Here is a 22,293-nt window from a genome sequence, read left to right as displayed (position 1 = left end):
ATGCTGCCAGGTCAAGCTGGAGAGCAGGACTTGAAAATTCAGCGCTAATTACTGTGATTACAATCTGTGTCTCAAGTAGTCAGAGCCTCTGGGAAGTTGTCTACAGGCAACCTGTCTCTGAATCAAAAATCTCAGTCTGAGAGGTGTAGCATCTATACCTCAGGACTTTCCAGCTCGTTAAGTTACAATATGGGCATCAAGTTGCTCTTGATACCTTCTCTGGGAGCATATGAACTAAGGCAAGTCCAGAATATAGAACCTACAAGACAGACGCCGAGGGGGAAGGATCAAACAGAGCCCACGTGGCCACAAAAACTGCCAATACCAGCCCTGCAACATGGTGTTCAGATGGGGATTTTCTTGAGATGACTTGAAACCCTCTGAACTCAATCAGGGAGTGATTGGGGCTTAAGGGAACATGTTCACAGGCATCCTAGGCTTGCAAAAAAAAAAAAGGGCAGGGGCCAACTTCTCATGAGAACCTGGAGCCTCTCGGGATTCATGCCAGTTGTGTATTTACCACTGAGCTCCCAAAGGCAAACGTAGTAGAGTCAGAGAAAGTGATTTCATGAATATATTTATATGACATTAAAGAATCTAAACAAAAATTAATACAAAAGAATGCTAAGATATCAGTTCCTTTTCCTGGGCTCACCAGCATTTCTTTACATAAACTTTAATCATCTGGAAACAGGCTGAAGAGCAAGGCATTTAGTTTTGCTCTGGAGTACATGGCTCATTTTCCTTTCTTCACAGACTACATGCAGATACGCTTGTCTCCGACCAAGTTTATATAAATAGAGTTCTTCCCGGGGCATGAAAATTAGAACAGAATTAATTGCTCTGAATCATCATGCAGAATTCTAAAGGGATTTCTATTCTCACAGTGACATCACAATGCTAGGTTTCCAGACACTGCCAAAGAATTGAGTGTGATTTCCCATCTAACCCATCACAGGGGCCCTTCTGCAGCTGGTGGGCACCACACAGGCTTTCTTATATGCCCAGAGCAGGGATTCTGGAGGAGGAGAGGCCCTTCCGGGGACACACCAGCTGGGGGGAGGGCGCAGCCCCAGATAGGAGGCAAAACCTGATCTGTCATTTTGAGCCTGGCCTGATTTGGCCAACACATGTTGAACACCACAGAGCCTTTATGAAAATATGACTTCAAATATTTTTCTTTCCTCCCCTCATTTCCTTTTTTCAAGTATGCAGTTCACACAGTGCACCTGTAAGTGTGTTTATTTGAAAATGAAACCACTTTTCAAAGGCTCAGTTGTATTATATCAAGAGCCCTGAAAAATAGAAGGTATAAAAATTTCAGTATGCAACCATTCTACAGAACACCATTATTTGATGACTTATTTAAATTATCTGCTGATTACCCAATCTAAATAAAATTTTAAAAATAGAAATGACTGTATGTTTTAATATTTTGGCAACTTTTCTCTTTTTAAGAATTAAATGAAGTCACAGTGGTAGCTTAGCAAAACAAACCACTCCTGCATTTAAAAAATTTACTGAGCTCTGTGTCAGGTGCTCCTGCCAAAGTGAACAATCTCGTAAGTCAGAACTTTTGGAAACCGTAAGTTTTTATTATTTTGTTTTTGTTTTTCCTATGTATGATGATAGAGATAGCAAATCCCCTTAGCCTGTTTCTGAATCTGGCTCTGTGGGTGTGAATCTCTGGGTCTGTTGAGTTGGCAATAAGAACTTGGCCCTTTGGCTTGTGGGCACTGATACAAGCTGATCAGCATTCAGCAAGGCCTGGCATGGGGCCACACTCACGTGTGTTGACCAACTTGCTTACCAACTGCCTTCCTGGTTAAATTGTAGGAACCATCCAAGTCATCATCACTGAGTTTCTCAATGGCCGAGAAACCCTTACATTTGTTCCTTTTCTCAGACAAATTCTTCTAATGACTGTCTGCCCTAAACCATACTAAAGCCATAAAGTATCCCCTGCAGGCCGAAAAACAGCTTATTCTACAAGACCAATAAACAGAAAATGCATCAAAAATAGGCTGTGATCAATACAAATACGTACAATGAAGATTGCTCCAGAAATAATTTCAATCAATTTTTATATAATTGATTTGTTCTTTCAAGGAGCCCTTAATTTACTCAGTCCTTGATTGAGTTGTTACATGAATCATGAAGGATTAACTATGAAGATAAAGGCAGATATTTCAATCAGGGAATACCCGCAATGGTTTAATTAAAGAATTTTTGCATCTCACTTACGGAACATCGCTGCTTAAGTATGGCATGGCATTTATTTAAAATGTCCCAGAGGCAATTAAGCCCTTGATTAACAATAAAATTTTCTTCCTTAACTTCATTCTTAATTACCATGAAGCTCATTTCTCATTGCCTGGAACTTCCAGCACGTGGTACTCAATGGATTTAACTTGCATGTGATTCCACATAAGCCACCAAAAAAGGCTAAAAGGAACTGAGGTACACAGGAACTAGCACTTTCTAAAAGCTGGACGTCCTCCTTGTTTTGCAATTTGCCTCACTCGTCTCTTTCAGCTAGCAGCCTAGCCATATCCGTGAATGTGCGATGACTCCACAATGAGTTTAGAGAAGAACAAGGGCGTGTGGTGACCAGGACACAATTCCTAACTCTGTGAGTTCAGTTTTTGTTGAACTCAGAGCAGACCTGGATCTGGTGACCCCTTAAAGTGTGTTACTTAACTTCTCAATCTCAGATTCATATTATGAATCGGATATAATAGGACTGTTGTGAGAAGTCTAATGAAACGATGCACATAACACACCTGATAAAATGCCTCACATACAGAAAGTCCGATCAATAACATCTACTACCATTAAGGATAAGACATCCAACTTCGTCTTCCCTGACCTCCGTGACCTAGACACGTGGGTCTGGAACAGTGTCGCCTAGGGCATGCTGTTCACACACCCACAAAGACGGATGGTGGCAGGCACTCTGTCACACCTGGGAAACAAACCTACCAAGGGGACTGGGAGCCCACTTCCATGCTAAAGGTTGGCACCACAGAAAATAAAGACATTGGATTTATGTTTCCTCTCTAATACCCTCCAAGTCTTCAGAACTTAATGCCTGGATAAGCTATGTATACATTCTGACTCATCTGTGAATTTGTCATCAGCTCTACAATAACGTTTCATGATTATCTATGCACACTACATCTGAGAAGAGACAAAAATCAAAAGGATTTTGCCATTCATTTTATTTTAATGTTAGATAAATTTTTATTCACTGTTTCATTGATTCAACAAATAGATACTGGACACCTAAGCCAGGCCAGGATATCCAAATGGGCAGGAGAGCATCGGCCTGCAGGAAGCTGAGGTCTAGCTAGGGAGCCCAGGGTCTCTAAGGTAAGAGGGCAAATTCTAACACTGGTTGGAAAACAGTGGGAGGAGAGGTTCTGAGAAGGCTTCTCAAAGGTGGTGACAAGAGATGGGGCCCTGGAGGTGGGAGGACAAACTCCAGAGGCAAAAAGTCCATTGAGGACAGCATAATGAGAAAGACTGAGTTCATCTCCTTACCAGTGATTTTCTTTCTTTGCAAATGCCATGCCCACCTCTATTCTTACCTCTTGCCTTCTTCCATGTAGGGGACCTCCAGGTATAAACACCAACTATTGGAAATACCAAGACAGTGTCCTTTTTCCTCCAATTCTGTACTCCGTCACAGATGGTGATCAAAACAGTGACACTCAACATCCTAAAATATTCTGACCTAAAAAACTCCCTTTTTCACTCTCCAGTAAGATTTATTTGTACTTTAAAAATCATCTTAGAAATGTATAAGGACTTAAATAATAATTCTTCTTAAACAGATAGAGTGTTCCTTTAAAATCAGAATCGTGTTGAAAGGATATACAATCAGATTATATTTTGCATTATCTGATGCTTACAAGAGCATTATTTGGGGACCTCCAGTACACAAGGGGTAGTGCACTTGTCTATACACAGATACAAAGTGTTAAAATGAAAACTACCAGGACTCATACATACTAAGGCAAACAAATTTAAGTCCTCAATGGTAGACTTTGTTGTTGTTGTTTTTTTAAACATCTATTGAGTCCTTTGTATTATCTCACTAAATCCTTTCAAAACTCCTATGAAATAGGTACTATTATTGCCACCTATTTTATATAGGGAAACACAGGTTTATTTTATTCTGTAATCATACATTTTCACACAGGAAGCAGCTGATAGTATTATGCCATATTTCACAATTGATAACAGTTTTTACAGGACATTACACAAGCCGAAGAATATTAACTCATATCCACATTGGCTTCACTCTAAAAAAAAAAAAACAGTGATTCAGGCAAAGAATGACAGTGAAAATGCCTTTTTTTCTCTTCAAAATTTTTTCTACGTGACAGTTTACAACAGGGCTCAGTAAACTTTATCTACAGGGGCCAGACAGTAAATATTGCAGACTTGTGAGCTGAGAGACAAACTCAAGGATATTATATAGGAACTTGTATAATAAGAGGGAATGGAAATTTCCACACATTTTGTAGTAACAAAACTCAAAATTAAATTGAGTACACTTTTTTGGTAATACAGTTCTACTCATGAGAAGAATGACACTCCTTTTGGAGGGAATAGCATTTTGCTTAATTAGAGTTCAAAGGTAATGTTCCCCATCCTCAAATCATTCCTCTGGAAAAAACATTCTCAGTTTGAGAGCTATACAAAAATAGGCGGCAGGCAGGATTCGGTCCATGGACCCTGGTTTAGAATACTTCTCAAAGGGTTTAGCCATAGACAAACTCATTTACCCTGGAGACCAAGTTTCACAGATGCAGGACCCAAGTTACAGAGTAGTACCCAGCTTTGAATCGCAGGCCGGTGCACCCACCAGTCCTGGTTCTTAGTGAGTGACATCACCAAGTAGGAAGCTTCCAGGGCTCCTGGCTCCCTTCCTATGGGATTCTTTTTCATTCTCTCTCTCTTTTTTTTTTTTTTAATATCACTTGTTAATTTGGGAAGCTTGAAGTCACTGCCACATCTACTGGTTTGTGCTGAAGTAATGAAAAGTCAGTTTGGTGTAAATCACAAAAGGCAACAGTATATTCTCCTCTACTTGCGGCATTTAAAAAAAAACCCTCAATTTGGCTTATTCCTCTTATCGTGACACCAATAAATTTCTTTTAACAGCTCAGTTTTGTGTTTCTAAGTATATCTGGCATTTCATCCTCCTTTTAAATACAAAACCCAGAAAGTCAGTCTCCTACGGGCTCCCTGCTCTTTTCGCGACCACAGAGTAGGGGTGGGGGAGGGGAGGGAGGGAGGAGGGAGGAAATTGGCTCCCAAAAGTCCAGACAGTATTTGACTAAAAAAAGGCAGAGCAGGGTGGAACAAACGAACCAGAAATCCACAGAGGAGGTTATTTTTCTTTTAAAAGATAAAAAGATTGTAGGTTTTTATGCTTACTCCGATGGAATAAGAAAATATTTTAACCTCTTTGTCTCATTCAGTGTGGGTCTGAACAAAATAAAAGTCAGGCACATTCAAATATTCCTCATCGTTTTCTTCTTTCCTTTAAGATGATGAGACAACACCGGGTGAGAGATTCGGGATTACACTCTACTCAGGAACAATCATGAGGAAGAAAAGTCAAAAGCATACCAAAAGCTCGAAGGGAGACGGAACTGGTACAGCTTTTCCCCACCTTTCTGGGGGACAGACATCCTAGGTGCAACGGCCTCGCCATTGAGAGTTAAATTCCAGTTGTAGCATCTAGCCAGATACACTGATTCCAGCTGTTCAGAATGAGCAGGGAAGTGCACACAGCTGTCTTATAAAAGTGTCCAAAGGAGCATGAGCTGTTTCTTTTGAGGAGAGGAACCGTATTTTCCAAATTAGTCCAACTTGCAGTTGATGGGCTGAACACCCATTTATCTACATCTGTAAGGAACGAGGGCTCCTGATGACTAACAATGCCTTCAGGAAGTAGTTAAACACCACCATGCTGTACACTGGTTGTGCACAAGATAAAAAGCAAGGGAAATAGGCAAATGAGGAGAAGGAGGAAGTTAAGGCAGTAATTTTGATCATAAAGTAGAAAGGGTTTCAAGCGTTCAAATTACAGCAGGGTTCATTCAGTTCAGCTTGAGCAGCCCTCCTTGTCTACACGAACAAGTCTGTTAATTTTCCTGATATAGTCAACTCCCCAGTGATGAAAATTTCTTAAGATTTTCTCCTCTCTAACCATCCCTACTGCACAGGACATCACTGGGACTCTAAGATCTAAAAAATCAATCTAAATTACTGGTCACAATGATAAGGCAGAACAGGAGGTAATATTTGAGAGGGGGAAATAGAGAAGAAGAACTGATTTTATGAACTATGATTTTAGGAAGCACTCTTTTTGCTGACCCCGGCTCTATGTATGCCTGGCACATAACAGATGCTAATTAAATATAAAATAGTGATAATAATTATTTGTAAAGAATTTTTAAAAATTAGAAGAGCAAGTAGAATTACACTGCTTACTAACCAGTGTCCTCTGTTAATCATGAAAATGAACACAGCGACACAATCAGGAAATTTCTCAGGAAGCCAACATATTTTTAAGTATCTTTGAGTGAAGTATAAAGTTGTCCTGCAGAAACTGAAAGGCAATAAATGCCTCTTTTACTACATACTGTGTTTTCATGTTTTAGCTCTATTTTTAAGCTCTCAAGATATTTACAGCACCTAGTTTATGGTCATGCTCTCAGAGATCAAGAACTGGGGTACAGGTTTTATTTAAAAGTCACTTAAAATAGCAAAATTACAAAACAGTGACTCATTATCATAGTCCTCCTTTGGATACAGCTCAAGATACAGAGGAAACTGATTTCTCTCTGAAAAGCAAAGAAAGAAAAAAACCTCTTTAAAACGCTGCCATACAATACTGAAATCCTTAAAACATTTTGTCTGAAAGATTCAAGAGTCTTTACATAATACACTACATCCAAAAAAGAGGAAAAAGAAAAAGAAAAAGAAATACCCAAAAATATACCCTCAACAAAAACAAGGCCCCAGCAGAATATACTGCAAAAATCCAAAGCTGCCCATACTATTCATGCAAGTATACCGACACTTCCGGTGTTTGATGATGTCATCCCCTTAAGCCTCCAATGGAGAAGCAAGTAAGTGACAGTTCTACTAAAGTCTGAAGTACAGGTCCTGAAATGCTCCAGCAATGTGAAGCCATTTTGGTGTGGAGTTTGTTATTCAGTTTACTTCTTAACTAGAAAACAAAGAAGTCCAAAGTGACAGCACAGGCCTTCTTTTTACCAGGAGATTTCTAGGTTCCCCTCCCCTCATCATGCAGCATTGCCACTGTCCATGGTTTCCCACACTCTCTACATTAGACCCGTCCATCAGAACTCTCCTGCTAATGTCCCCCCACCCCCCAACCTCTGCCTTCCCACACTTCTGAAACCAGTGCGTGGCCTTCTCCATGGTCCACCACATTGCAAATCGCAATGTTTCTGTTCTTTCAGTGGAATCATCAGTGATTTGATGCTTTGAGGCATGCTTCATTTTTTTAAAGCATGCCAGACAGTCATGTATTCCGCTGCTAGGCTTTTTATTTAAGTCAAGAAATTAAAATCATTTTAGCTTATAAGTAAGGTTTGCTAGCCTTATTCTGACTATACCAACCCTTATAACTTTTCTGTCCAGGTTTATGTCTCCTTACAGAGTGCGACCTACCTATACTGCTGAAGTACAATGTCAAAACCCTCAACGCCTCTCCCTTGAAGCCCTCCTAAGGAAGTGCTTTCTGGGGCCCCGGGGAGCTGTCTCTCACAGGCTGGTCCTGTGCTGTCTCCCCCTCAGCCATGTTCCCAGGGTCCTGCTCACTGTGGCATCTGCCCTTGGCATCCCTGAAGAATTGTCTTGGCCTGCTCTGTTGTTCCCTGGACCTCTGGGGCCCTTGTGTGGCCAGCCTCCTGTCCCTGAGTCTCACCCTGTCTCCACTCGGAGAGGGACCCACCTTGCCCCTCCTCTTGGCCTGTCCTGAGGAAAACAAAGGAGAAGCGCTTCACGTGGCAGTCCTGGGTCCTCACCAGCTAAGAGGTCAGCAAGGTAGCCAAGCGCTTTGTGTGCAGACCTGGCTGGTGCCAGGGCTGACCCCAGTAAGGCCCATTTTCTGCACCTCCTGCCTGCCATGCTGCCCATGCCCTCGCAGACCCTGGTGGTGATCGGTTCCACCACCATTTGCTAATCCAACTTTAAAAGGCGAACCCAGGTGTCGAATGGAATCCATTAAGGCAGGAACGTAAGGCCTCGGCTGCCCAACCGAGAGGCTGGTTTCCTGCACACCTGCAGGTGCACCTCTAGACCCATGGGTCCAGGGACAAGCCTTTGGAAAGATGGGGCCCAAAAGCACCTGTCACCCTCGGGCCGGTGGCTGACCTGGTAATGGTACTGATGGGGGGGGGGTGGCCCTGGGGAGTCAGAACAGTCACACATGCGAAATACTCAAGTACCAGCGGAAAGTGGCCCAGGATGTGGTGCTCCTCTTTCTCAACTTTATCCACAGGGGAAAATCATGCTTCGCTAATTGACAGAGAGAAAAAGAATCTTCCAATGACTCTTGAGGGTCTCACCAACGAGCCAGCGGGCACTCATACTTCCTCTGGTCCCTTCTGGGGACAGAAGGAGTGATGGTGCATCTTCTGTGCCTCTCTTTCCTCCCCTCCCATTTATGTACTCTTCCAAAGCCCGTCACACTCTGAAAATATTCAGCCCCGAACAGACCTAGGTGTCCAAAAGTACACATCTTACCAGATGAAACGATGCCTCAGAGAGACACTGAAGGCAAGCATTACCACACTGCTGCCTGTGTCTGTTCCTTAAGCATCAAGTAGAGGCCCTTTGGGCTAAGGTCATATAAACATTATCTCCATGTAAACAGCTGAGTACACTTGCTGGTCACCAACAGTGTGTAAGGCACACTACAGCACGCAGAAACACCCTCCCCTGTTTAGGGCACACACGTTTAAAAGACAAGACAAATCAGTCTGAATCGTTCTTTCCAGTGCTACTTGTTTCGAGCTTATGATGAGAGAGAACCTTTAATGCTGCCCTTCATCCTAATCTACAGGAGGAAGACAACTGGATGGTCCTGCCATTATGCTTTCTGCAGCTCTCAAACAGCAAGCCCTAGAACTGCCAGAACATAATTATGCAGGAAGTTGTCCGCGTTCCAAAGCAGAAGCAACAACTGCCTTGGATGTTTCAGAAAACTTGTTTTAAGTATTAAGAGGGACTGAATTGATACTGAATGGATTTTGAGGACTACTCACCAAACACAGTAAAAAGCAGTGTAATGGGCTCTGTAATATTAATTCTAACATCCTCTGTAAATAAAGACCAAAAAGTACCATTTTCTGTGAGATCTATTCTAAGGGGAAAGGACAACTTTCTTCAGCTAGCACTTTGTACAGCTGGCTGTGGGAGAGGGAACTAGGGGTTTTTAAAGCCCAGATCGCTTACTTGCCTATGTTTCAAAGGAAACAGTTCACCTGCTAAGAGTAGGTGGCTTCCTCCTGCTACTTTCTGGATCCTAGATCTGACCTCAGGGGGATTTGGAGGAGACTGAAATGTGCTTCTGTTCATTCTTTCTTCCACTTGGTTTCAGAAGACAAGGTGCCCAGATGACCACAATCCTCCAATTTTATGAGAAGACCTTCTACCCTGCCTGCCCCCTATTTTTATCTGAAAAAGAACCTGCAGCTCTGGAAAAAACTTGAGCAGGTTTGGCAGGTGGTGGCAGGCTTGATTTTGTTGAGGAAATTAAGGATGTGGCCTCTTTCTTTTCAGCAATCATCACACTGCTTTTGTGAAAAAAAGCAACATTTGGAAGATTTCCGCTGTAGGGAAATATTCAAAATATCTGCAATTACTCTTCAAATAAGTAAATGAGGCAGGTATTCTCTGGGTCTAAAAAGTCTTTGACGTATTTTCCACAAGAATGAGATTCTAAATATACATCCCTGCTCCCTTTTTGGTGGCACAGAGAGGTAATGACCAGATAATTTCCCTGCCCCTGAGTGTGCATGGTGGGACTTAGAATGTAAACGCTTGAGGCCCTGTGGGTACCTATTTCTTAGGAATAAGGGAGTGGGACTCCCAGGGGATTCCATGCTGGACAAACCAGGTGCTGGCCGCTTTACTACATTCAGAGAACTTAATTCACACACCAGTCCCCGAGCTCGTCCCTTTCAGGTGAGGAAAAGTAAGTGACGGCCTGTGTCCTTTCCATGATACCATTCTGCCTCCAGGGCTCTCTCCAGTTTCAAATCTGGAAAAATCTATCAATCAAGCAATGTCAGTTAGCACTCCAAGAACTATGGTCAGGCCTAAGTATTCTGTTCATAAACGTGTTTCAAAAGAACACACTCACTCTCACAGAGACTGAAAGCTGATTATCAAAAACTAGGATACTTAGGGGTTTCCAATATTTATAATAATCACTGTAAATATAAATTAAAACCCAATTAATTTTAATAATGGTGATACAACACTATGAGCCTGGCATAAAGTAGGAGTTTCATAAATATTATCTGATGGGTGAACGGGCTTGTCTTTGGATTCTTAATCTGGGAACAGTACCAAAAAAGAATCAACGAGAAGTCTGACATCTTATTCATTTTAAAGTAACAATTTTTAAAACTCCTATGATTGGCTATTAAACTCATAGCAGGATAGCAGTAATTATCATGAAACATACTTTAGAATTCGTTCTGAAATCTTGCCTTACTTACATAAACATATCTCATATATAAATTCAATAAGATAAACCCGACTACCCCTCTTTCAAATGAAAAACAAAAAACAAGTGCTTCAACTGGAAAAGAAGCAATTCTAACTACCCATACCCAAAACTATCTTCTTAAGTCAGGACTATGAACCTGTTGCCTTCATGCGCATGTGCAGTGGCTGAATTAACAGGACAGAGAGCAGCAGTCTTAAGAACCACCCAGTGTATCTAGTAAGTAAACCACAAAGGAGAGGGGATTCACACAATCACAACAATGTTCTCCTGGGAGCCGTTCCGGTCCATCAGAACTCAAATCTAACTTTTCAATGGCACTTAAATGCATGGACACCTAGTGGACTTTGCATTTGTAATAAAGTAAATTGTACGCCTTTCCAAAAATAGCAAATAAAATACAATAAATTTGTGATTAAGTTTTTAAGAGGTGCTTTGAGTATATCCTAACCTGTTTCTAGATCACAACAGCCAGGAGAGTTAGTATTTGCCACTGGGTTTCTACAGCATAGTACTAAAACGTCCCTTCGTATCTCTGACAGCATCTCAACAAAGTTGGTAAATAAAAGACAGCAGAAGACAGTAGAATGCAGTTTCCTACCTGATCCTGACCAGCACTGATTAGCCCAGTGCTAATCTTCAACTCTCCCACAGCAGCCTCAGTGAAAGCACGCATTGGTAGCCCTCACTTGTCCCTTTCTTGCTTTTGTTTCCTTTAAGAGCTATCCCTGAAACTTCCCCAAGCTGTGAGCTTCGGAGTAAGAGGCAGATCCAGTACCTTTAAAAACGCTCACCATGGTAAATCACCATCGTACTTACGGTTAGTTCCTTTCTTCTTTTACACCAAGATTTCTCTCTGCCACCGACCTGAGAACAGGCTCTCCCCTGAGCCAAGATCCCAGATACTGGTCATGTTTAAAGACCGGCCCTGCTCGTCAAAGATTAGAGAGCTGTCTGCAGCATGCGCTGCTCTTCACCATAACCAAGCAGGCCCGATAAACGCTAATACTCAGCATGACGCATCAAGAACTTTAAGCCTCAGCAATGGCTAAGTAGAAAGTATCACAAATTTACTGAAATTATCTGTGGCACAAAAGAAAAGAGAAGGAATTAATCAAAGTCTCTCTCTTAATGCAATGCTTGATTGAACCACCCCAATCCCTTTTTAAATAGGATACTGGTGGCAAGTGACCCTGATGGCAGGCCCTAGTGAGATACACAAGGAACATTTGTTCCATTTTTTTCTTTTATGACCTCATTAAGGAGGATTTTGAAGATTGTTCCTGAATATGAGAACAAAGTGTCTTAAGATCTCTAGCTTTTTATGTCTTTAGCCTTTTACTGCTGGGATGGCCTTTGGGTCTGTGTTTACCACTCGGTACACTCACGCTCACACTCGTCTCTCCTCCAAAACAAGAATCAAGCAAGGTGACCTGGATGAAAACAGTCAGAGCTCCACACCTCTAGATGCAGAGATGTGCTAGTTTCATACACCAGAAAGTTTTGCCAAGACCAACTTGAGATCCACTCCTTTTTCATCTTCTCTGAGTTGTAGCTGCCATTAATTAGCTCTGGCGGCTGTTTCGAGGCTCTTATCAAGGGAGGGTGCAGGCTGCCAAATCTGCTAGTGTGAAAACAGTCCACCGCCAGCAACATTTTTCTGAGTGTTTGTTGACTCCATGCTTCGATTTAATATGGAAGATTACATTTTATGATCAGAAACAAACGCACAGATTTATAACCGAAGACTAGAAAGGCAAATAAGGAAAAAGCCAGCCAAGGTCTGAGCCTAAATGCTGTATTTTTATTGACTTCTTAGAAACCAAATAACCTGGCATATTAGTGTGTGCATTCTGCAACAGACATTCAGCCCCATTGTACTACTTAGAAGAGAATAAAAAGAAACCCTACTGCTTGAAACCCAGCGGAACATCCCCACAACAGGGCACAACTGCTCCCTCATGCGTGAATGGGAAGGAGATGAAAGAAAAGATGGACTTCTGAGGTACAGCAAAAAACAAAGACAACAAAAGTGCTGATCATGAGGGAATGACACAACTCACTGCAGCAAAAAGGATGAGAGAAAGGAACGCAGACAATGGTGAGGACAGCTAAGTGACACGTAGGAGAATTGAAAAATCTACAGAAGTGTCTTTTCTCTCCACCCTTGATGAAAAACAATTAAATGCTGGTACATCTGTCATAAAAAAGATTATTGAAACCTGTTACCATCGTTATGTATGGTAAACTCAACTGCCCAAACTGTAACTCTCCAATGAAACGTCACCAGCTGAGTTTCTCGGTCTTACTAAGTAAAAAGTTTTAATTATCTATGATACTTTACAACATCTGAACATGTTGTAACAAATTATTAAGGCTGAGAAGTACTGAAAATGTGTGTGCACACATGCATGGGGACATAGACACAAAGGTTTAAAACACTCTCTGTAAAAGATGGGCTTCAAGAAATTTGTACATAAACTCAGCTTTTGTTTATAAAATATTTTCCTCTTGACTCACATTACAATTATAGAGATATTTGCTCTAGATTTTGGATTGGTTTTCCTCTAATAGCAGCTTCAAACGTTTTGCACTTGATCTCAGCCAAAAGGCCAAGAAGCGATTGTAGCTTCAAATATTTTGCCTTTAAGTTTCTTTGCTCTCAAACCCCACTGCCAAGAAGATATTGTTTGTAAACACTTAATATGAAGGAAGGAAGCTCATGATTTAATGCTACTTTTAGGTAAATGCAGTCATTTGTATGTGAAGGGAATAATTACCTTTTGATGTTTCTGTTTTTCTTAAACAGAGGCACACCTGTCCACACTTCACTAACGTTGAGCCCTGCTAATGAAGTGTTCAGTCAGAAAATCCCATCGACCAAATATATTAAAAAACCACCATATGAAATCCCCACGAGATGTTTATTGCTCCGGAAGTCCACCAGCCTGGGAAAGTCACACTGTTTTAAAGTGAGCTCCTGAGTGTCATTCCTTGCTTGATAACGTGCAGCCCCTCACAAAACCCAAAAAGCAGTTATTGACCCTGTCAGAATGCCTGATTAATGGATAAACGCTGTAATTGATTAGCAGAGAAGTGTGAATTAAAACAGGGCATGGCATCAATAACCAGTTTCTAACAAAGGTGGTTGACGTAAAATGTAAAACAAGAGCCCGCGGCTGTATCTCATCAAAGGCGTGCTTTTCTTAAAACAGGGGAGAGCAGGGGAAATAAACAGGCCTAGTGTCCTGCTCCCTGCTATTCTTTAATCTTTCCTCTTGGTAAGGATGCTGTGTGGAGCCACCAGCAAATGATATGGGAAACTCACTGTCAGTCCACGTTCGGTCCACCTTCCGAGAGCAAGCAGTATGAGGCAGCTAAAGTGTTCCCACTGTTCTAAGACTTAAAGAAAAAGCATGTAATAAGTCTTATTCTCCATTCATTTTGTTCACTGGGAACTCACTAATGTCCTCATAGAAAAATAAATTCTGCTTGCTCCAGTGCCCCTGGAGAGATAGGCAGCATTACTCATTAGAATATTGCTTCCATTTGATTCTGGAGATGAAAAATTCATTCATTCAGTCATTCAGTCAGTCAACCAGCACCTGACAGACCAGTTACTCTTCTGAGCTGGGGAGTACCAAGATGAATAAGGTTTATGGCAAGCTGAATGGATGCAGAGCCAACTCCTTAACACACAGAAATATCGGATAATACAAAGCAAAAGTTAAAAAAATTAAAAAAAAACTAAGGTTTAACATATAGCTGAGCTTAGGGGAAAAATGAAAAAGGAAGTCTTCAAGTGCTGAAACAAAGCAGGCACTCGAGGGCTGGGGCTCCTCGAGCTGGTGCTGTGTCCGCAGAGGGGTATCAGTCCTGGAACAAGGACCAGGGGCTGGAATGTCAACACTCATTTAGGACCGAAGACACCAACTTGGGTTTATGCAAGGTGAGGGAACTGGACAAAACTGGACCCCTTAAAAAGCTATCTGACACATGACTAGGGACCTAGAAGAACTATGCCCACAAAGAAACAGCAAGACAGCCTGAGGTCTGGTGTGGGCTCTGTGAAAATAAAGCCTTTTGTGTGAGTCATCAAAACCATGAGCCTGTGCTCAGGGCAAGTGTAGGCATTAAGTTTATACCACCTGGATAGGCTGGAAGTCATAGAAAAATTAAAATTAAAACCTTAAGTTTAAGACCCTAAAACAATGGAGTTCTGGTTTTCAGAAAAAAAAAATGCAAAGTTGTGTTGCAAAAATACATCCACAATCTAGGGCACACAGATTCCCAGGGCAAAAACAATATCTGCTGAAGATCAGCTCACAATAAAGAACCCCAACCATGTGAGGAAATAAACCACCAGGCAAGAGGGTCACCAAGAACAACATAGGGGTGAGTGGGTACCTGGGAACTAAAAATAAGTGAAAATCTTAGAAGGAATATGAAATACATAAGTTTGAAGTTATTAAAGTGATATAGTAAGAAATAGTAACTATTGAAAGAACAGAATAGTATTAAAAATAAAAATTAATTTGAAAGAATCAATAGCATTTTTAAAAGAAAAAAATAGTCATGAAATTAATAAGTAAAACAGTAGATTAGACATTTCTGATAAAAGAATCAGGGAACTATAAGATGGATAAAAGGAAACCACACAGAACATGGCACAGAGAGGTAAGTGATGGAAATCAAGAAGACAGGAAACAAGATGAGCAGGAGGAGACAATACAATAAATGGGTCTTAAGAGAGAATGGAAAGAATGAGGATTCACAACTGAGTAGTTTTCAGAACTGAAAGAAATATTTAATAATCCAGCAATCCCACTCTTGGGCATACATCTGAAGAAAACTCTAATTTGAAAAGATATATGCTCCCCAATGTTCACAGCAGCACTATTTACAATAGCTAAGACATGGACACAATCTAAGTGTCCATCAACAGATGACTGGATAAAGACATTGTGGTATATACAATAGAATACTACTCAGCCATAAAAAAGAATGAAATAATGACATTTGCAGCAACATGGTTGCACTCAGAGATTATCATACTAAGTGAAGTAAGTCAGACAAAGACAAATATCATATGATATCACTCTTATGTGGAATCTTAAAAAAATGACACAAATGAACTTACAAAACGGAGACTCACAGATGTAAAAAACAAACTTACGGTTATCAAAGGGGGAAGTGCCAGGGAGGGATAAACTAGGAGTTTGGGATTAGCAGATACAAACTAATATACAAAACAGACAAACAACAAGGTCCTACTGTATAGCACAGGGAACTATATTCAATAGCTTATAGTAACCTACAATGAAAAAATTTTAATATATTTATATTACATGAATGAATATAAATATATAAGTATAACCAAATCACTATGCTATACACCAGAAACTAACACATTATAAATCAACTACATGGCAATAAAAATAAAACAAAATGAATATTAAAAACAACTTAAGTTCTCAGATGGAAGCACAGTCATGAGCTAGGTAAATAAATAGAAAAGACTGATTAGTCGTAAAGAAAGAACAATTCTGCTGCACACTATAATGTTCCTAGGCAGCAAAATAAACCCAAAAAGAATGGAGCAATATTTTCCAAGTATTGGAAGAAAATAACTTTTAGTCTCGAATTCAACTAAGTTATCATTCAAGATGGGGCAAAAATAAATATGTTTTCCAAACAAAAGCTAAAGGAAGTTACTACTCTCATGATCAAAGGTATATTTCATAATAAAAGAAACGAAATCCATGGTCGGGGAGGGTATAGTTTAAGTGGTGGAGCACACGCTTAGCATTTACAAGGTCCTGGGTTCAATCCCCTGTACCTCCTCTAAAAATAAATAAGTAAACCTAACTACCGCCTCCCCCCACAAAAAGGAAGAAACTCAATCCAAAAGAAGGAGTAGGATCCAAGAAACAATGATGAACAAAGGGGTTTTAACAGGTAAGGAAATCTAAAGGATCATTTTATCATAAAATGAATAGCAACAGCAATAATAATGTTTCATTTAAAACAAAGTACTAAAAAAGTCAGCAACAAAAAAAAAGTACGACACTCTGATAACATACCAGACAAAGAATATGAAAGACTGGGAGTGGATATCAGGGTTAAAGTATTCCAGAACATTTTGTTCAGAAGGAGAATAGAGCTATTCTATTATCAGTTAACTTTAGAATTTGTTAAATCAAATATGCATATTAAAATTATAAAAGTAATCACCAAAAGAAAAAAATGTATAACTTCCAAATCAATGTAAGGAAATAAAGCAGAAGAAATAAATAAAGCTAAGTAAATCCAATAAAAAGCAGAAAAAGAGGAAACAAACAGCATGCATGGTACATAAAAACAGTAAAATAAGGTGGTAAAAATAAATTTAATTACTTTAGTAATCCCAACAAATGTAAACAGATTAAATATCTCTGTTAGAAGACAGAGAACAAAAACAAAAACAAAAATGATTCTATTAAGTCCTGTTTATAAGAGATACCCCTAAAATATAAGGGTACAACTTCACTGATTATTAAGGAAATGCAAATCAAAACCACAATGGGATAAGACCTCACACCCTTTAGGGTGGCTCCTATCAGAAAAACAGAAAATAACAAATGTTGGTGAGGATGTGGAGAAATTGGAACTCTGGTGCTCTGCTGGTAAAAATGTAAACTGGGATAAGCACTACAGAAAAAAGTATGGTGGTTCCTCAAGAAATTAAAAATAGAAATACCATATGATGCAGAAATTCCACCTCTGGGTATATACCGTTAAGTCCTCAATGCAGGGTATTGAAGAGGTATTTATACACCCATACTTATAGCAGCATTACTCACAATAGCTAAAATGTGGAAGCAACCCATGTGTACCTCATAGATGAATGGATAAGCAAAATGTGGTTATTCATACAGTGGAATGCTATTCAGATTTTAAAAGGATGGAAATTCTTACCTATGCTGCAACATGGATGAAACTTGAGGACATTATGCTAAGGGAAATAACTCAGTCACAAAAAGACAAAAACTCGATGATTCCACTTATTTAGCATACTCAGCTAGAGTAGTCAAAATAAGAGAGACAAAAAGTGTAATAGTGGTGGCCAGGGGCTGGGAAAGGGGGAATGTGGAGTTATTGTTTAATGAGTACAGAGTTTCAGTTTTACAAGATGAAAAGAGCTATGGAGATGGATAGTGGTGATGGTTATAATGCACAAAATTATGAGTGTATTTAATACCACTAAATTGCACACTTAAAGATGGTTAAAATGGTAAATTTTACGTTATGGATACTCTACCATAATAAAACAAAATTGGGGGAAAAGGGTCAATAATCACTATAATTTTTTAAAAAACTAAAGTTCATAAAGTTGGCTGGAAATTAGATCAAAATACTCAAATCAAAAGCAGAAACACGACAGATGAATGTGTTTATCTCCACTTCCTTTCAAAAACCCACATGAAAACGGGGAGGAGTATGAATCCACAGAAACAGATGTAATGGAAGAAGAAACCCCTTTTAAGAGATGTCAACAAATTTGGAAAATGGAAATTCAATCAACAGGTGGAAAAGCTAACTGCTAACTAACTGCCTGCAGCACTGAGGCCAAAGGAGTGTGGCAGGCCAGAAAGAATCAAGCTTCTTTCCACAACAGAACTCTGCAAGAGCTTAGGAACTAAGGTTCCTGGTACTTCTGAAGGCAGGGTTGTGGGTCTGAACAAAAGAAATCTTTGAAAAATCTGTATGAAGAGCAATATGACCTTCACCCTAACTAACCTGCTCATTCCAACAGCCAAAGGAAGTAACTCTCTGGAGAAAATGAACCAGAACAGCCTCCCGCTTGTGGACGCAAAACAGCAACGGGGAGGACTTAATCAAGGAGTTGAAAACTGAAAGTGAAAATCAGCACACGTACTGGTGAGGATCCCCCAGGCCTTGTCCCCTTGGCTTCCAGAATCCTGTCAGCCAGGTTTTACCCCAGGAAGCCAGAGGTTTGAGGATTCCTCTGTGAGAAACAGAGAGCCTACAGACACTGACATTTGGCAATCCCCTGGTGAAGGTGTCAGGCCCCTATCTGATAACCCTGTAGTGAGGTCTATCAGTTAGCACACACAAAGAACTCTCCAGCAATTTTTAAGTTCTTCATTCTTAAATATGGTCTGATAACCACAGGTCACCAAACATTTGATAAAAGCCACTAACATGAAAGATAAAGACAAACAAGCAGGCAGACCACTCAAGGGAAACGGAAATTCTGAATCTTGTATTATTTCATAAAATTTTTAAAATTCTTTTTAAATTTTATTTTATTTATTTATTTTTAAGGAGAGGTAGTTAGGGTTACTTATTTATCTATTTTTAGAGGAGGTACTAGGGATTGAACCCAGGACCTTGTGTAGGCTAAGCATGTACTCTACTACTTGAGCTATATCCTCCTCCCTATTTCATAAAAATTCAAATTCACATTAAGAAATACCAAGAAGCATTCCTATACACCAGCAACAATCGAGTATAGATTTTGTTTAAAAAGATATGTCTTTTAAAAAAAAGAAAGACACAAGCCCTGCCTTCCAAATTTTAGATGGATTGACAGACATGCAAAGAGATAAATCACAACACAACATGGTAAGTACTAAAAATGAGCCATTATTTAGACCCAAAATCAGGAAAATGTTTTCAAGAAACCTAATGAAGTCAGTTCTGTATATACAAAATTTGAGCAGCCATGCAAACATCCAGGTTGAAAGAAGATTCTGAGACCATCATAAATGGAAAGGATGTCATCATTGAGGGGAATGACTTAGAGACGAAAAGACACCCTGGACAGGATCGTGACTTTAGGGTTCAAAGAAGGATGAAAAAATCTTTTGGGAAACTAAGACAGACTGTGGAGGCAGATGAAAATCCAGGGAGACGAAGAGACATGATGCAGGGGAGAGAGCTCTGAGAAGTAAAGCATGACCTACAGCACTGAGAGCTGGAGAGAGTCAGCTAGTGTGAGGATTAAAAACGAGGCCTTTGGAGGGAGCATACAGCTCAGTGGTGGAGCATGTGCTTAGCATGCATGAGGTCCCGAGTTCAGTCCCCAGTACATCCATTAAAATAAACAAACAAACCAACCAACCAACCTACCCCCCTCAAAAAAAAAAAATGGGGCCTTGGAATTGGCAATTATGAAGGCATCTGAGACTTTAGGGGACCGTTTCAGAGCTAGAGGGATGAATATGTTCCTAACAAGCTGAGAATTCAATGTAACTTAGTGGGAAGTAAGGAGGGTGGATGTAGACCACTCCAAGAAGGTAGCATCAAGAGAAGTCGGAAGACACATCAGTGGCTTGAAGATGTGGACACGAAGGAAAGTTTATGTTTTACAGTTGGCTCTCCCATCCGTGGGTTCCACATCCAAGGATTAACCAACTTCAGCTAAGAAATATTTGGAAAAAAAATTCCAGAAAGTTCCAAAATCAAAACCTGAATTTGTAACGAGCCAGCGAGTATTTAAATAGAATTTACATTGTATTTACAGCTATTTACATAGCATTTGGATTGTAGTAGGTATTATAAGTAAGCTAGAGATGATCTAAAATATAAGGGAGGGAGGATGTGCCTAGGTTTTATTTATATATTTACATATATATACATATGCCATTTTATATAAGGGACTTGGGCGTCCTTGGATTTTTGTATCCTTGGGGGTTCTGGAATCAAAAATGAGTGTACTTCCTTTTGGATAGATGTGTGTAAAATATCTTTGCAGGCTATGGGGAAGAACTGTGCAAAGGGGCAAGGAGGAAAAGCCCAGAAGAGAGAGGGCTGAATTTGCCCACAAGAGTCTCCAAGGAGAAGAGGAGGGGTCAACACTGGAGAGGAAGAATGACTCCTTTTCATTTGAGAAAGTAAGAGAGGCAGGAAGAAGGTTCCTTTCCAAGTGGAGGGGTATGAGGCTGAGAGGGGTGTGATCCTGTGTCGAAGCCTGCACTTTTGGAGACCAATGATTACTCTTCTTTTAAAAAAGGATACTTGAATGACAGGGAAATTAAGAGACAAACCATGGAGAAATCTGACGATCAAAGAGTTGGATTTTATATATTCCATGGTAGCAAGAAAACTGGTTGGGAGCTATGGTGACAGTACAGATGAGAAGAGGCAGATCAAAGGGTGATGGTGGCAGCAGGGAGACAAGGGCCGGAGGTGCCGAGTTCAGAGGTCACTGTAAAGCACGGGAAAGGACAGCGTAGGAAAAGGGCAAAGGAAGGGACTAGGAAAACTGGAGGAGCTTAGAAAGGCAACATCCCAGGAAAAATACCCCCTCCTTTACCTTCTCCCCTGCCTGGATAAAAATTCATAAATTCGCTCATGTCCTGTGTTGACTTCATAAGTCTCAATGACAAAGACCACTGACAAAAATGCTGTGCAGTGTAAATAATAACAGCTTTATTACTCCCCTAGCTCCACTGGGGCAGAGAAAAGTAGCAGACGGTCCCGGGGAAGAACAAATGTTAGTGCTGCCCAGTCCAGAATGCAACCCTGCCACATCGCTCTGGGCCTCGGGAGGGGAAGGAGAAACACTGTCCAATCTCAATTTGCTTTAAAAACAAACAAAGAAACACCCAAGCCACCAACTTAAAGATAGGTAAGAGTGAAGTCAGCTACTGAAATGCAGTAAGAGGGCTCTCTCCTCGACTAGACCTTTCATCTTGCTTCGTTTCATACAGCTGCTCAACTGCATTTCCTTTTTATTGAAAGAATACACACGTAAAAGCCTACAAATAAACTCCCACCTGTCGTCAAGAGTCTGGGATTGGGGCAATCTCTAGGAGTTAATTTATAAAGGGTTGCAATCTTTCAAGGAAAGAAACATCAAGCTGAGAAGGTGAGAAGAAATGTAGTAGGAGAGAAAAGAATCTTTTCAACTATAGCTTTTAAGGAAGAGACAGGAATGAAGGGCATGGAAGTTTTCTTGAACACCTACTCTTGCTAGGAATTTTTCTGCATGCTATTACATGAGAAAGAAAGAAAAGGAAAAAATGCCAGCTGAAAAGGAGCAAATGTATTTCCCATTGGCCAGGAAATAGACAGAGGCTGGTTCTCAGATCAATGAGAAACAGGGTGGGCTGAGGATGGGGGCTGCCAAAACAAAGTATACAAACCAAGTGCCTTGAACAACGGAAATTATTATCTGGAGGCTAGAAGTCTCACATCAAGGCAGGGTTGTTTCCTTCTGAGGATGACATCATCTTAATTAATTACATCTGCAACAACGTTACTTCGAAATAAGGTCACATTCTGAGTATGGGGGGTTAGGACCTCAACACACACATTTTGGGAAGGTGTATAATTCAACTCATAACAAAAGCTAGTATTCAGTGGGTTTTCACTGGGTGCCAGGCACTACGCGATGCATGTTTCATGTAATTCTCTGAAATTATTATTCCCATTTTATAAATAAGGAAGATCAAGCACAGAGAAATTAAGTAATTTGCCCAAGATCAAACAGCTGGTAA

General features: G+C 40.3%; 1 protein-coding gene and 1 long non-coding RNA gene across 6 annotated transcripts in view; one reads left to right on the top strand and one right to left on the bottom strand.

Annotated features, from left to right (window-relative positions):
- The window catches only part of CLYBL (citramalyl-CoA lyase), a 206,800-nt gene that overhangs the window by 112,039 nt on the left and 72,468 nt on the right, over positions 1-22,293 (bottom strand). The gene's annotated exons all lie outside the window — the stretch shown is intronic.
- Positions 1,521-9,397, top strand: LOC140701170 (uncharacterized). 3 transcript variants are annotated; one of them, XR_012080086.1, is made up of 5 exons: positions 1,521-1,585; positions 3,275-3,372; positions 5,562-5,669; positions 7,690-8,085; positions 9,116-9,397. It is a non-coding gene; the product is annotated as an uncharacterized lncRNA (long non-coding RNA). The 3 variants fall into 3 exon arrangements; XR_012080087.1 differs by lacking the exon at positions 3,275-3,372 and having other exon boundaries at positions 1,531-1,585; XR_012080088.1 differs by lacking the exons at positions 1,521-1,585; positions 3,275-3,372; positions 5,562-5,669 and adding an exon at positions 5,736-7,151.

This window comes from Vicugna pacos, chromosome 14 (genome assembly GCF_048564905.1).
Source record: "Vicugna pacos chromosome 14, VicPac4, whole genome shotgun sequence".
NCBI classification, from domain to species: domain Eukaryota; kingdom Metazoa; phylum Chordata; class Mammalia; order Artiodactyla; family Camelidae; genus Vicugna; species Vicugna pacos.
The sequence above is the reverse complement of the archived record's forward strand: the minus strand, read 5'-3'. Positions and strand labels throughout refer to the sequence as shown.